Source organism: Saccopteryx bilineata, chromosome 7 (genome assembly GCF_036850765.1).
Source record: "Saccopteryx bilineata isolate mSacBil1 chromosome 7, mSacBil1_pri_phased_curated, whole genome shotgun sequence".
NCBI classification, from domain to species: domain Eukaryota; kingdom Metazoa; phylum Chordata; class Mammalia; order Chiroptera; family Emballonuridae; genus Saccopteryx; species Saccopteryx bilineata.
The window spans coordinates 7,905,334-7,920,942 of record NC_089496.1 but is presented as its reverse complement, the minus strand read 5'-3'; the positions used below and the strand labels follow the sequence as shown (position 1 = coordinate 7,920,942).

The 15,609-nt window shown below is 36.5% G+C and overlaps 1 long non-coding RNA gene across 1 annotated transcript; it reads left to right on the top strand.

Annotated features, from left to right (window-relative positions):
• Positions 1-7,913: 7,913 nt before the first annotated feature.
• Positions 7,914-9,138, top strand: LOC136310381 (uncharacterized). Its single transcript, XR_010726558.1, has 2 exons — positions 7,914-8,413; positions 8,477-9,138. It is a non-coding gene; the product is annotated as an uncharacterized lncRNA (long non-coding RNA).
• The last annotated feature ends 6,471 nt before the right edge of the window (positions 9,139-15,609 follow it).

Here is a 15,609-nt window from a genome sequence, read left to right as displayed (position 1 = left end):
TAAAATATTAAAATTCTTCTACATCAAAAATAGCAATTAAGATGAAATATTGTAACTTTATGTTTTTATTTACAGTTTAATCAAAATGTTATGTTTCATTTATTTATCCTTTAACATCACAAAGTGTTGAAATTTTTTTTAATGTTGTGGTTTTCTTGGACATTGCATTACCATGAAACTGCAATGTTTTAAGTGTGAAAGCATTAGAGTTTCAAGTTTGATTTGACTTGAATACTTTTCTTTGGCAAACCTTCAGCCTCAAAGACATACATGCCTATTTGTGGTTTCTTACGGTTTTAAGCCTCTTTGCGGGGAAAGGGATTGGCTTAATATGGTTAAAAATATCTTTGCAGGGGTGCTGGCAGGTAGAAAGGAAAACAAAAAGAAAGACTGAATACATAAAAGATTCTAAAAACAAATGTCCCAGGAGGGAAAAAATTATTCTGTTAACCATATTAAACATAATACCCATAACCAATATTAGGTATAGTTCATACTTGACAAAATTGTGTTTGATATTTATTTTAACAAACTTTGCCTTGGTATTAAGATCAGCTATTCAGTTTTCTATTTCTGGAACTTGGTGTGTTGTCTATACCTTCAAAATGTCTCATCTCTTCTAAGCAACCAACAGCGGTCCTACCAGATCCTTAAGCTCAATTTCCCCAAATACATTATTATCAACTCTCTCATATCATTCGACTTCTTCTTATACAATTGTATTTTTATCATTTAGGGGAGTTTAGGATCCCATTTATTCTTTCAGCATAATAATTCAACAAAAACTATTGGGTAACTAACATGTGCTAAACATTATCTATGTGCTGATGACAGAGAGATGAAGAAAATCTGTTCAAAGATCTCAATGTGGGACATTCAACTTAAAGAGCAACCAAGTCAACAATAATTATTGAAAATCATTATAATCTCATCTTTATAATAAGGCATGATGAGAACAATTAGTAATATCTAAATTTTCCTGAAATCAGACAGTAAAGCTAAATTCCTGAAGGGTAAGAACAGTAGGTAAGAAGGTCTTATAAAAGTAGATATGAATAAGAATAGGAATAATTTTCTCCAGGCTTTTACAGTGCTGTACAAGGGTCAGCAATGCTGGCATCAAAGCTTGATTGGTAGGCAGGGTGTTGGGATGGTTTGTGCAATAAATATGCAGATGAAGGCAAGAGTTATATCATGCAAAACTTAATACCTAGTAAGATATTTATTGAGTGCTTCCTTGGTATTATTCTTAATCTACTATTATTTAAACTAACTTAATTTTCACTGTAATGCCATGTGTAGATACATTTCTATCCCCATTGTATTGAAAAAGAAACTTGGCATAGAGAATTAAATAATTTGCCCAAAATCACATAGTAAGCAGAAGAGCTAAGATTTGAAGTGACTCCAGAGGCTGTTTGATTAACCAAAGAGTTTTACAGTCACACTAGAAGGACTGCTGGGCAATGCTAAGGATTTAGCATTATTTTGTTTATATTATTTGAAATGCATCTTAAAATAGGATAGATGATACTTAACCTTTTAAGAAGAGAGCAAGATGATCATTTTATATTAAGTCTACTCTAATGGTTCATTGGGGAGTGAAGTCAAGGAACTTACTGCATTTACTAAAGTTTCATATTGGTGTAATAATCATGGTGTAGACTTAGATGATGGCACCAAAGATGTTGGAACGTGGACAGAACCAAGAGTTATTCAGGATTTAGAATTCAAAGTGGTTGGTTATTGGCTAGATTTGGATGAGGGAGATATATGAAAGACTCCTAGGTTACTGTCATAAACAATTTTGATTACTAGATTATCAAAAATATAAGCCATATACTCCAAAAAGTAAATATACTAACCTGATATAAATGTGAATATTGTTTACATACTTTAAGGAGCTAATAACCACGTAAAGCAAATGCTATGTATACGCAAAAATTCAGGGCTGTCAAGTTAAGATGTTCTCTCCTATATATCCTCTGTGTTATATTTTATTGAGGTTAGCTCACTTGCTAATGGAGCCAAGATTTAATGCTTAGAGAACACAGTTAGTTCACCAGAAATTAATTAGTCCAGATAGTCTTGAAGGTGAGTTGAAAGTGAGCAGAGAACAGCTAATGTGAGCAGAACAAACCCAAAAAACAAAATCGAAAGAGCAAATTCCATATTTGAGCTAGTAAACAAAATTTAGAAGTCAAACACTATGATTCTAGAAGTTGTGTAGCTGTTGTGCAGACACCTGTTGTATGGTCAGCAGTTGCAGCCATCGCGGCCATGCACATGCAGGTCTCCATTGAATTCAGACAGACAATAAAAAAACAGTGGAGCCAAAAACTAGTGGGCCATTCCTTTATTCAAGTCTCACATTGGCCAATGAGCAAACACTCAGGGCTCCCAAAGCCACTGACACATTCTCCGGTTCCACAACCAAGGGAATCTTCTCCAATTTCTCCTAGAATCAAAGATCCCACCAGTCTTAGTGAAGCTCACAAAGCCCCTCATGTCTGGTTCCCCATCTACACACCTTCTCCTCTCTGCACAAACTGGCTTCTTCTTCAGCACTCTGCATTCTCTCTGCTCTCCCTGCAAAACATGACTTCTCTCTCTTCATCTTCTCCTTCTCTCTCTTTTCAAAACTTTCAGGCATGAAAATCTCTCCTCCAGCAAACATTAGCAAGACAATGGCCATTCCCAAGCAGGAAGGTAATTTGCAGTTTCACAGACCCACATATACCTGGTGCTGCCCAGCCCTCAATGCAAACTATAAGTGAGCAAACATAAAAATCATATTTTACAAACTTATTTGACCAATACCCATGAATACCTATAGCCAGATAGATGCTCATTTGTTTTTTCAATTGTTCTTATACTTAACATATATTTAGTCTTGTAACATAAATTTATAATCACTTTACAAAATTCCTCTAAAAAGTTACTAAAAATCTATTTCTCCTCTATTTCTACTGTGACTGTCTTATCTCACTGGACTGTAACATCCAATTGGCAGAGAATAGTTGCCTGATTTGTCCTTTACTGTATCTTCAACACTACTCTAAGTATCATAGTAGTCCCTCCAAAATATTTGTTCAAAATATTATGAATTTTCTGCCTTCTTTGTCTTGAATATAAGCAAACTTAATAGTATTCTGCTCAGTCACATTTTAACTATATATCCGAGTAGATTCCAGAGAACAAGGCATGAATGAATGCATTTATTGTCTTATCCTCCCAGTAGTGATAGAGTAATTCGTAAAAGACAAGTAAATTCTGCTGCCAAGAATGATAACTATATAAGGTATATAAGATTTTTAAAAATCTATTTGAAGATTTAAAAGAGCAGCTGAGGCAGGCAGAACTTGAGGGGTTAAGTTGTTGCAAGAACACATTAAAATAAACCGAAAATTCTTCACTGATTTTCAACCCAAGGTATTTGCATATCTGTAACTCATGCAGGCCAATCAGTGGCTTAGCACTTTGGGAAGCCAGAAGGGAGTAGGTATTCAGAAAAATGGAGGTAAGGACTATAAATTAGTCCTATAAATTGTAGCCATGGCTTATAACTGAAGGGCTTAGGTCATAGACAAAACAAAACAATCAGAAAAGGAGCATGGAATTCTAAACTGCTTTCTCTGGAGGTGTTTCCTAGTCCCTATGTTGTTTATGGTAAATGGCCAGGAAGCCAAGCCTAAAGCAGCAGAGGATAAACAGCTTAAGCAAAACTTTAGCAGTGACATGGTGCTAGAGAGACAAAAAAGCAGAGCTCAAGACCTCTTAAGAAGGAAGATAACTGAAACACACACCAAGCTTTCAGCTGAGACTTCTGAACAACTTCACCATAGAGGACAAAAATCACCCCTAGCAAGTATTAAATTATAGCCTCAAATCATTTGATGTAATTAACATCTATTTTAATAAAATGCTAGACAAGCAAAATCTTCTCTGAAATAAGATAAAAGAACTCAGAGAATTCATAATTTGTATATACAATAGTTATTAAGTCAACTATTGCAGACATATGGAGTAGGATTAAACAATCAAAAAAGACCTGAGAATAAAGTCATTGGAGAGGTGATCCATGTATTCCAATCTTCAGACATGAATGTTAAAAAAAACTAGAGTGTTGCTAAGCCAATATTTGTGGCCACCATTACAGCCACCTGGCTCTTGCAGGTTCGCATTTGATCCAGACAGACAGTAATGAAATGGCAGAGTCAAAAACTGGTGGTCCATTTTCCTTTATTCTAGACTTGCACTTAGCAAGCAATTAAAACACACAATGGAAACACTTCCCTTTCCAATCAGGGCTCCAAAAGCCACTCCTCCGAGTTTTCCTAGAATCAAAGGCTTCCACCTCACCATTCCACCATTTTGGCTGCCTCCTCCACGTAGCCTCCCTGTCCTGCTACCCCATGGGCACTTCCTCTCTACAAGAACATGGGCACTCTCCTTCAAAATGGTCTTCTAGCTCCACTTTTTAAAACGTTTCCCCAAGACAACCCCTTCCTCCAGCACACATTAGCACCACCAAGCCCCTTCCCAAGGAAGAAGGGTAATTAGTTGTATCACGTGAAGGCAGTGGCCATCTTTAACACTAAGAGTGAGAAAAAATAACTTATTTGCTCAACAGGTGTGCAAGAAAATAGATTTGAAATAAACTAAAATTATATTCATGGAACTGTATACTATTAAAAAGAGTCAAATGCAAATTCTAAAATTGAAAAATACAATAACTTTAAATACCACTTCAATAGGTGGTGCTAACAAACAGACACTGCATAAAGATAATAAACTGGAAGACTGATGGTTAGCAATTGTTCGAACTGAAGAAAAGTGAGGAAAAAGAAAACAAAAGTTTAAACAAATAGAAAAATTGTCAATTATTGTGGTGAATTTTAATATTTCAGATAACTGGTAGAATATGTAGAGAACAAATTTATATAGATTTGAATAACAACACTAACTCTAGATGACATGTATAGAATATCATATTCCATAATCATAACAAACTTACTATTTTTAACTACAGGTGGAAGATTTAGAACAATGCAAAAGCAAGTCAATACATTTCTAAGTTTGTAAATAACATAGAGTATATTTGTAAGCCAGTTGAATTCAAGAAGAAAACAATAGAAATAAGATGATAAAAAAAATCATACAGAGTGATTTGAACATGCACCTAGTCCAACAAATTACTACTTGTGGGATTTTAGCAGGATCATGAATTTGATATTCTTTTATTCTTCAATACTTTTAAGGCACTGAGGACATGGTCATGAAAATACAGAACAAGTTCTCTTCTCATACTTTATACTAATGAGGGAAATATTTTAAGATAATTTTAGATAGTTAATATTTCTTAGTCTCAGTTTTATTTTTTTATGAATTAAGAAAAACACTACCAGCATCCTGGATTTTGCTGAGATTAAGCAATATAATATGTGGAAAGCATTTATTTAATACAGTAAAAATTGTAGCTCTACAACAGCTACTTTACTTACCTTTTGTTTGAATCTCTCTTTATGTAGTTTTCTTTCTGCTTATAAAGCAACAGATGCATACTTTAACAAATTTAAACAATAGAACTGACTCTCCTAAGTATTACACAAGAATCTCAGTTTATCTTTAAAAATCTAGGCCCTCAGTGTCCCTAGGGTTAGCAATATTCTATTGTCTGTTCAGAATCTTTGCCTTCATTAGTAGCTTTAAGGAATTTAACATATATATTTACATAAGAAAGAGTTTTTATTGAAATGATCTCAAATCAACATATGCTCTGTCATTTGAAATATTCCCCCTAGGAATTAGAATGAATAATAAATGGCCAGCCAGATGTAAAATTTATTTAAGTACTTAACAAAGAGTTTATATTTGAGGCATTTAGCCGTAACCATATTTCAGCTGTATTTTTGTCTTGACATATTTTTTCTAACTCCATGCATACAGAGAGCTTAAAATATCTTTCATCTATTTTGACTCTTTCTCTTTCTCTCTCTCTTTATTTTTTGTTTTGTTTTGTTTTGTTCTTTGGCTCTAACAGATTTCAGTAACAAAAATTAAAATGTGGTAAAGAAATCTCAACAAACTGCTTGAATCTGATAAATGGTGTTATTCATAGGGAACTGCCTATATAGATCAGTGTTGATTACTTATTAATATCAAAACATAGGAATTGTCAGATATTCCTTGAGGCACTGATCTGAATTACACTAAGTACTGTAAGTTTATCCATTTACTAAAAGCTGCACCTATTATTTAATAACTTTTATAAAACTTGGTGTGTGTCAAACAATGTTTTAAGCAATTTATAAATATTAATTAATTTAACACATCATGAGAAACTAATGAGGAAGATTCTCATGCAGCACCTATTTTATAGGTAAGAAACAGAAATAAAGTAAATTTCCTAAGATTGCACAGCTAGTGACTAGTTACTAAAATCCAGTATGGCCTTCAAGTGCTGGCCAAAATAAAAGCATGAGATAAAATCTGTAATGGAGGAAGGAGTGATTTAGTATAGAATTGGTCAATCTGGAATGTGGATGAGCTCGTGCTCTGAAAGACTCAACCCACACCCCGAGTCCTCCCAACTCCTACCATGGCATGTTGGTTATGGTTTTGTAGGGCAAAACCAAACACGCCATTGCTTAGGGCTTCAGGGCTCATGTTAGGCGATGCTTGGTCAGAGATGAGATAAGGATAATCAATCATTTCTTCAGGTCTTGAGAGCAGCTCTGAGCTCTGCTTTAGCATCAGCATCATAATCAGGAGGTAACTGCACCTTGGGACTCAGGAGCTGCAATATAACTCAGGTCAAGGTGTTATTTTTAGTTGGCCAGAGGTCCAGACCTTTGTGACCATTAGTCAAGTCCAGGCTATAGTCTTCTGCTGGTTCAGGGCTGAGGGGTAAGTGATTATCAGGGGGACAGGCTAGGTTTTTAAAATGCAGAGAGAAAGAAAGAGAAAAAAGGTGAGAGAGAGAAAGAAACTTATTTCTAAGTTTATAGTTACAAATCAAATCAAACCCTGAGGATTCAGTTTTATTTGCCAAGCCAGACTCAGCATCAGCAGATTAGTTTCTGAGGCTAGGTCCTCACCCATAGCCTTACGCTTCCTCTCACTTGAAAAGTTATAGACAAGTTCCTTCCAAGTAGTAAAGAAAAAGATAAAGCTGTTTTTACTTAATATTTTAAATTCTTGAACTTTGCTATTCCTTTTTAAAAAATATTACTTTTAATACTAAATAATAGCACTGTAAGATAATTCTTGCATTTCTCAATAACTAAATTTGATATACATAGTTATTGAACTTTGCGTGATTCTGCATAGGGGAATAAAATTTTATTTTCTAGAGAACAAAAGATATAACCACACTAATTAGAATGCTCAGATATGTTTTATCAGACTTTTTTGTATTCTTGGTAAAAAGCAGGATCAAGAGCTTTATATGTATCACTAAATACCAAATACATTTTGTGAGATTTGGCAAATAATATTCTATAAGAGGTTCATATAGTGTGCAGACAACATTAATATTAAGCTAATTTACTTCACTAATACTATGTCCAAAAGAAGATTGTATACACTTAGTTAGATACTCAAACAAAACCAAGTTTAAGTCTTTTTTTTTAATTGTGACTCATCATAGTTTCCTAGGCAATATTAGCTATGATGTGTAACTATTAACAAGAATATGTAAAACCAATTGCTCATATTAGAGACCTGAGGGTTTAATGTGTGTTTCATATACCAATGTGGTGAAAACTCTAAAAAAAAAAAGAAATACAATGTCATAGGAGGAGAAAAGTGCATATTTAAGCTATTAATAAAGAAGTATACTTTCTTCTACCTTCAAAGATTTTAGATTGGTATGGTAAGTAAATGTACATAAGACAAGTTAACAAGAGTGTAAGGACCAAGAGAAGATCAGAAAATAAGCAGGGCACTAATGGAACAGGGAACTTAAGGGTTACAGGCAGGTCCTGCTCCTGTTCTGTTAGGAATAACATGCCCAAGGTCGTTCAAGAAGCAGAGACAGATAGGGACTCTGGGAGGCTGAAAGAAAGAGAGAGAAAAAAGGAAAAAGAGACAAATGTTTGCATTCTATTGGTTAAGAGACCCTTATCAGAAGTTTATGTTTGAAATTCTCCACTGAGTAATACCCCCCCCCCCGTAACTGCGCACGACCTCCCTAGCCAATGACTAACAGCCACATCAGCTTCTGTATGATGCTTGCTCATCCTAGATAGCCACCCTATAAAAAGGAGCCATTTTAGAAGCTCGGAGCTGCAGTCCCTGTGCAGGTTTGGGGGGGCTGCAGTCCCTGCGCAGTTTGTTGGCTGCGCAGGTTTGGTTGGCTGCAGTGCTCCAGTCTCTTTGGAGGCGTGGGTTACCTGCAGTCCCTGTGCAGGTTTGGGGGGCTGCAGTGCTCCAGTCTCTTCGGAGGCGTGGGTTACCTGCAGTCCCTGCACAGGTTTGGGGGGCTGCAGTGCTCCCTTGCATGGGTTACCTGCAGTCCCTGTGCAGGTCTGCAATAAAACTTATAAAATTCACTTTGGGTCTGCTGTAGCCTGTCTCCCAGGATGTAACAAAGAGAAAAACACAAATTTACTTACATACATACATATGGGAATCCTGATACATGAAACAGTCAGAGAGCCCACATACATTAGAAGCTCAGGGACAGAAAGTTAAAATGAACTAAGGATGAAGTTGGGTGTCTATGGCTTCAAAGGGTCAGTGTAAGACAGTAAGAAGAGATGTTTAGTAATTAGAAGTTTGTCCTGCTCTGCAGATAGGTTATAAAGATTAATTCCTTGTAATAACTCTTATTATAGATAAGGCACCTAATTTAAATTCTTTGAGGGAGAAGTAAAGTTTCTTGTGAACATACATGGTCTTGATTGCCTTGAGATCAAGATAATTTACTTACTGAAATGGTACATTTTGGGCAGGCCTGTTCTTAATCCCTACAAAAGGAAAAATCAAGGTTTACTGAATACATTACATTTCACACTAAATCTGGGTAATCTTGCCATTTTAAATAGGAATGAAATTGCTGTTATCCTTTAATACATTGACATTCTTAGCACTGTAATGTAGATAAACTATTAATTATATGCTACTATTTGACCACTTTGGCTTGTCATGCTCTGCTATGTTATAATTACATAATATGTGGTTGGCCCTTAATCCAGATCAATTGTTTGCCAAAACAAAATGTCTCCAGACTTGATCACAGAATTGAGTAGCTCGACAAAAGTACTTGGAAGTTGAATCTTGAGTTCCTTTAACTTAAGGTTTATGAAATGTTACTAAACATTAGCTGATATCAGCAGCCCATTTTCTTTTCTAAATCTATTATTGAAGTAAAAGGGTTCCTTCACCTATGCATGAACAGGATTTTTCAGCAAAGAAAGTAAAGGTTAATTAGTTAAGAAAATGGTGCCAAAACAGTGTCATAGGTGCGCTCTTCCTCTAAGACTTCCTTCCTAATGTCTTCTAGGGGATGGGTTTTAGAAGGAAGAGTCATTAATCACAGAAACTAAGGGAGTTGGGGTAATGGCCTCTATTGATTGGTTGGTGCTAAAATAGAGGGAAGTTGATCATTGCATCTGGTAGTGGTGTTAGCCATGTGCTGCTCTGCCTAGGTTCGCAAGAATATGGTCAATGAGGTCATTCTGCTTTTCTGGGTCTGGAGCTGAAACAACCAAGGTCTATATGAGTGGTAGTCAACCTGGTCCCTCCCGCCCACTAATGGGCGCTCCAGCTTTCATGGTGGGCGGTAGCAGAGCAACCAAAATATAAATAAAAAGATAGATTTAACTATAGTAAGTTGTTTTATAAAGATTTATTCTGCCAAATTTAGCGAAAATCTGACATAAAGTACTTGGTAAGTAATTATTATTATATGCTTTAACTTGTTGTAACTCTGCTTTATAAATTTTATAAAGTAAAGTTACTTCCCTACTTTATAAATCACCATTACTGTAGAACCGGTGGGCGGTTAGAAAATTTTACTGCTAACAGAGATACAAAAGTGGGCGGTAGGTATAAAAAGGTTGATTACTCCTGGTCTAGATGGTTCAGTCTGACTAAAAGTTTATTTCTGCGGTCAACAGACCCAAAGGTTTGTTTTTTAGATGGTTATATACTGACCAGAAACTCATTGTTCTGAAGTCTTGATGATTAAAGGGGTGGATATGCAAGAAAGGAGGGAGGCAGGTGAGTCATGGTGCTGGATGAGGCCAGTGTGAACAAAAAGAAAAGAGAGAAAGAAGAAAAGGTCACATTCAAGAAATGAAGTTTCTGCTCAGTTACAAGTCTGCCCCTGCATTAATTTAGAATCTAGTTGACCAGAGAACAGCTTGCTTAGATCTTATTATGTGCTTTTTCTCCCTGGAAAAGCTTTCCCCAATGTGCTTCTTCTTCAATAGTATTTGTTTAGTTTTAGAAATATGAGGAATGAATCTTATCACTACAAGAATTTTTAGGACAATGCTGTTAAAAAGAAAATTTTAGTCCCCAAATGACATCAGTTATGTTAAAATCGCATGATTCCAAACCTAGATTTAATACCTAATCTGATTGCAGTTTCAAACTCTTTCAGAAATGTAGTCTTCATCCAGCAGCCTGGGATTCTCTGGTCCAGTAGGATGTCCCTTGCGTCTCCCCATCTTTCCCTCACTCTTTCCGCATAGAAAGAAGAGGTGACTTGCATGATAAAAACCCATTTTATTCCCTCCAAAAGAAGATGTTCTGGTCTAAAAATAATGCTTTATTTTCTTTTGTTATTAGCTCACGTGCCCTTCTTTCTATTAAAAAATAATCCCTTCACCGTGTACAACCCCTGGAGTATCCTTCTAGTTGCTAGGTGGTCTGCTGTCCAATTCATAAATTGTTTAATAAAATCAATTAGATCTTCAAATTTCCACAGTTGACTTTTCTTTCTCAACAGTGCACATGACTTAAACTACATCTTCTTTATTAGAACACTTAGAATAAATTCAATTCTGGTTTTGGCATCAGGAAAGTTCTGCCTCTTCTGAGTAATTTTTAACATTATAAACTATGTGGCTACTTACACGTCCCTCTTTGATTTGTTAGGAAGTTTAAAATAATGGCTGCCTCCAGATATCAAGTTAATATGTGTTTGAGGCTGAGTTTTGTATATGTTTTATATTGGTCTTAACAACAGGCTAGATATGTGTAGTCCTCCAACCCGCTGGGAACTACCGATGTCACGTGGAAAAAACCTACTCAAGACAAAATTATGTCAGGAGGAAGAGAGGGGAGGCCTGCCAAGGGAGGCAGAGAGGGCCTCCTGAATCTCCTTCTCCCTCAGCTTTTATTGATCAGAAGCAGAACAGAGGTAACAGGATCACAAGGGAAAAAGATCAGGTGACAAGGGGAAAGAATGACTAATGGCCATTTTGCTGAAACAGAGAAAGGGCTAATTTGGGTCAGTACATTCTTTTCTCTTGCTAATTAACAAGCACAAAGGAAGGGGCAATCTAGAACCTCAAGGCTAATTTCCTAAAGCCCTTTCACATGCATTCCTTTGTGTCTGCACAGAGGTCAACCACTCACACAGCTTCTTGGTGTTTGCATCCAAGAGATACTCACTCAGTGCTTTTAACTAAAGTTCCTGGCCTGACCTGTGGTGGCGCAGTGGATAAAGTGTCAACCTGGAAATGCTGAGGTTGCCTGTTCAAAACCCTGGGCTTGCCTGGTCAAGGCACATATGGGAGTTGATGCTTCCTGCTCCTCCCCCCCCTTCTATAATGAATAAATAAAATCTTTAAAGTTCCCCAATCCAAGTCAGAGAGGGTTCAAAGTTAAGTGAGTGATTCCCTACAGGTGTGCCAGTGGCACTTACATAAGCCATATTGCTGTGATCAGCTCCCACAGACATTTTCCTAGTAAGAGACAACGTTGTGGCTGGACATGGCTGGACACATCCTTGTGGTTCTTATCATGGCTGCAAGAAGCACCTCAGCAGCACCCATCAGGGAACTTTAAAAAAGAAGTTTTATTCACAAGTCCTAGAGGGTAAATAGCATGCCCAGGGCCACACAGTGAAGTCAGAGAAGAGAAAAAAAAAGAGAGATGGAGAAAGAGAGAGAGAATGTACCTGAGGTTCTGCTTTTATTGGGGTTGAGATGGGAAGTTTAGGATTTTGGGAGTTGCCTCTTTATTTGTGTATTTAAAACAAAGTGAGAATTAATGCTTGGGAAAGGAAGAGCAGGGTCATTCACACAATCAGCAGTTTAGGTCACCCAGGGCTTTCTAAAAGGAAAAGCTCATAAGTGGAGTGGCCTGGCTCCTTATTGAGTTTTGTTGCTGAACATACATTTATCTGAGATGCTTGTCTTTGAATGTATGCCTCAGCGATCAGAAACTTAATATCAGGTACTTATATTACTACAATCAGAAAAGCGAGTTTGCAGGCACTCACACTACATTATACTCATCTTTGCTCAGTGTGATGTTGCTATTATTGTCTTCCCTTGGTATTCTCTCTTATACACTCATTTTCTCTCTTTTTTTCGGGGTGTTGTGAGCCAACCCCTCCAAGGAGAGCTATCACAGTTATAGTGTCCATTAAAGTAGTGGTACTCATAGAAATGACCAGTACCAATAATGACGGCAGTGGCCATGGAGAGCAGGGTTCTCAACAGGGCGTGAGAAGGGGAGGCAGAGAGAGACCTTGGTGATTCAGACTCTCCTCAAGACCAACCTGGGAAAAGACAAGAAGTGCCAGCAGCATCAGTGTGCCATGGGGCCAGGAGCTTTGCAGTGGTGCTTCTGGTCCTGGTTTCCACCCCGCCTTTGCCTGCTCTCATCCTGTAGACATCACCCTGTTTTTCATAAACGTAGGCAATGACTCCATGCAGCACAGCCACCTTGGCTCCTGGATACTAGCTCTGCCTGTCTGGGTCTGTCTTCGTGAGCCACTGCGACCTTCCCTGCTCTGCTGTTCCTAGGGTGGCGACGTCTGCAGGCTGCACCTCCCAGCTCCCCTCAGCTGGTGCCCCACTGTGGATATCCTGTGGGAGGCACTTGTGGAGGACTGGCTGGGTTCCAGATGGTGGGGGAAGCCAGAGTTCTTCTCCCCGGCTCTCTATTCTCCATAGATGCTGTTGGTAATGGCTTCTTCCCTGCGGCCCTCATTCCTGCCACACAGGCCGGCAATGGGTTCAGCTCCTATGAGCAAACTTCAGTCCTACATCCCACCAATACATTCTCATCACCATGTCCCTTCCGCTGAGGATGGCAGCTGCTTCCTGCCCTTGCTAATTTCTGTGCATCTCACTGTCCCATATTTGGTCTCTCCCTAATTTATCACCTGTGTAAACAATTTCTTCTATTAAATTCACTTTATTAAAACAAGATTAGAGCACTTTCTGTTTTCCTGGTCAGAGCCTGACAGTTATCTTGCTGAATTCCATGTATTTACATAAAAGATATCTTAAATCCTTTGGGAATAACAAACAGCAGAGACCAGATAGATGGGGGGGGGGGGGGAGGACAGACAAAGAGACAAAGGGAGATAGAGACAGAGTCGGAAAGAGAAAAAGAGAGACTATCAATATTCTAAGTTCATAATTGTATAGATTGCTTAAACATAATTGCTTTCAAAGTTGCATTTGTCAGACTATGAAATTCATTTAGGTTTCTAAATTCATTTTAGATTCTTTATATTCTTTCTAAGACTATTGTGAAAGAATGTTAAGAAATCTAACATAAAAAGAAACAAGTGATATTTTTTTTTGCATGACTCTGAAAGTACTTGCAATCTTTTAATATTTCCATTCCTTGTTTCGATTTATTTAAAGTACTCTTTAGGCTTGCCTAAAATAATATTTTTTATTTATATACTCTTATACTTTGAGTCAGTTCAAAAAATTATGTGCAAAATAATGATTTTTCAAAGAAAGACACACTTGTTTTCTTTTTAATGTCATTAATATTAATCACTACTAGAAGTTCCTGATATGAACATGTGGGGAGTATAATGGAGATACTATAAATCTGTTTAACTTTATAGCAACCTAACAGCTGTCTTATTCCATGTGGGTTCCAGATATTTTTCCAGAGTCCTTTAATGAGACATACTTGCATTATTATGTACACACGATTTTAATGTGTTTGTTATGAGTTTACATTTTTTACTTTTTTTTAAACATTCTTTTCTGACATGTCATATGTCAAGAAAAGACACATGATGTGTATGAGTTGTAGCTCTTCAGTAGCAGATGTACATCCATGGGAGACCTTGTGTTTCCTTTTGTTAAATATTTATGTGACATTCACACCACAAACTAAACTCTCAATAGGCAGCACTGATTTCTTCCTCCACACAAATCCTTACATAATAAATATATCAAAAAAGGCAGTTACTTTCCTTTTTGCCAAATATTAATTATCAATGTGAAAATCATCAATTGTTATTAATTATAATTTAAAATTATTTTAACAGACTCTCTCCTCCCTTAAAATCAAGGCTAAAGTTTCACAGCTTGGTAATTAAGATACTGTCAATAATGTTAGTATTACATTGCACCATTTATTCCCTTTTTCACAATGCATTAACTTTTTCATCTTAATTAACTCATGATGTGTATATTCCATTCTCTTGCAGTAAAATTTAGGAAGAATATTTGTTTATACAGAAAAAACATTAAGAAATTTAAGAATATATTTATGTTCACAGATATAGGAATTGTCAAACCCTAGATAAACTAATTACTAAAATTAAGTGATAAATAATAATTATACATTACCTGAATATTAAGTCCAAAGAAGGCAAACAGATATATCACCCACAGACAAAGTATACTAATTCTATGTAACTGGTTTGAAGGACTAAGAGAAAGTAGAACATTTTATTAGGTTAGATAAAACTTCTGAAACTATATTCACTTATAATTTACTTTTAATTCACTTGCAATTTTCCTATACCAAGATCTCTGTTTTGTGATGAAGTAACTTGCATGGATTTAGTACGTATTGAGAGTGTGATTATTCAAAGTGTGGAGGTAGAATGTTAAGAAAAACCAACTTAATTTCTTTTTGTAAGTCACAATTTAATAAGGCGAATGACTTTAACAGCTTTATTCTTGGGACATTACATTTTAAGAGCTCTTCTTTAAAGAATGATTCTGTTGTTTTGTTTTGTTTTGTTTCTCATATAGTTTAATTGCTTTACAGTCAGCTTTCAATGACCTCCACCTAGTCCTACTGGACCAGAGGTGACCTATCCCCTCAGAGCTCTCTGTTGTCACTAATACCTGGGGCTGGAAAAATTACAACTATAAATGAGTGTGCCAAGAGCAATATTTCATAAATTTAAACTTGTATATTACTTTACTATGTATTGCCATTTTATCTAAACTAGAACCATATCTAAAATACAATACCAGAGACACTTTATCTTTTTAATTTCTTTAGTTTTATTAATTTTAGACAGAAGAAAAGAAAGAGAGAGAAAGAAACATCAAACTGTTTCTTTATGTGCCCTGGCCCAGGATGGGACCTGCAACTTTGTGTATGGAGATGACACTCTAACCAGTTGAGCTATTCTGCCAGGGCAAGACACAAACT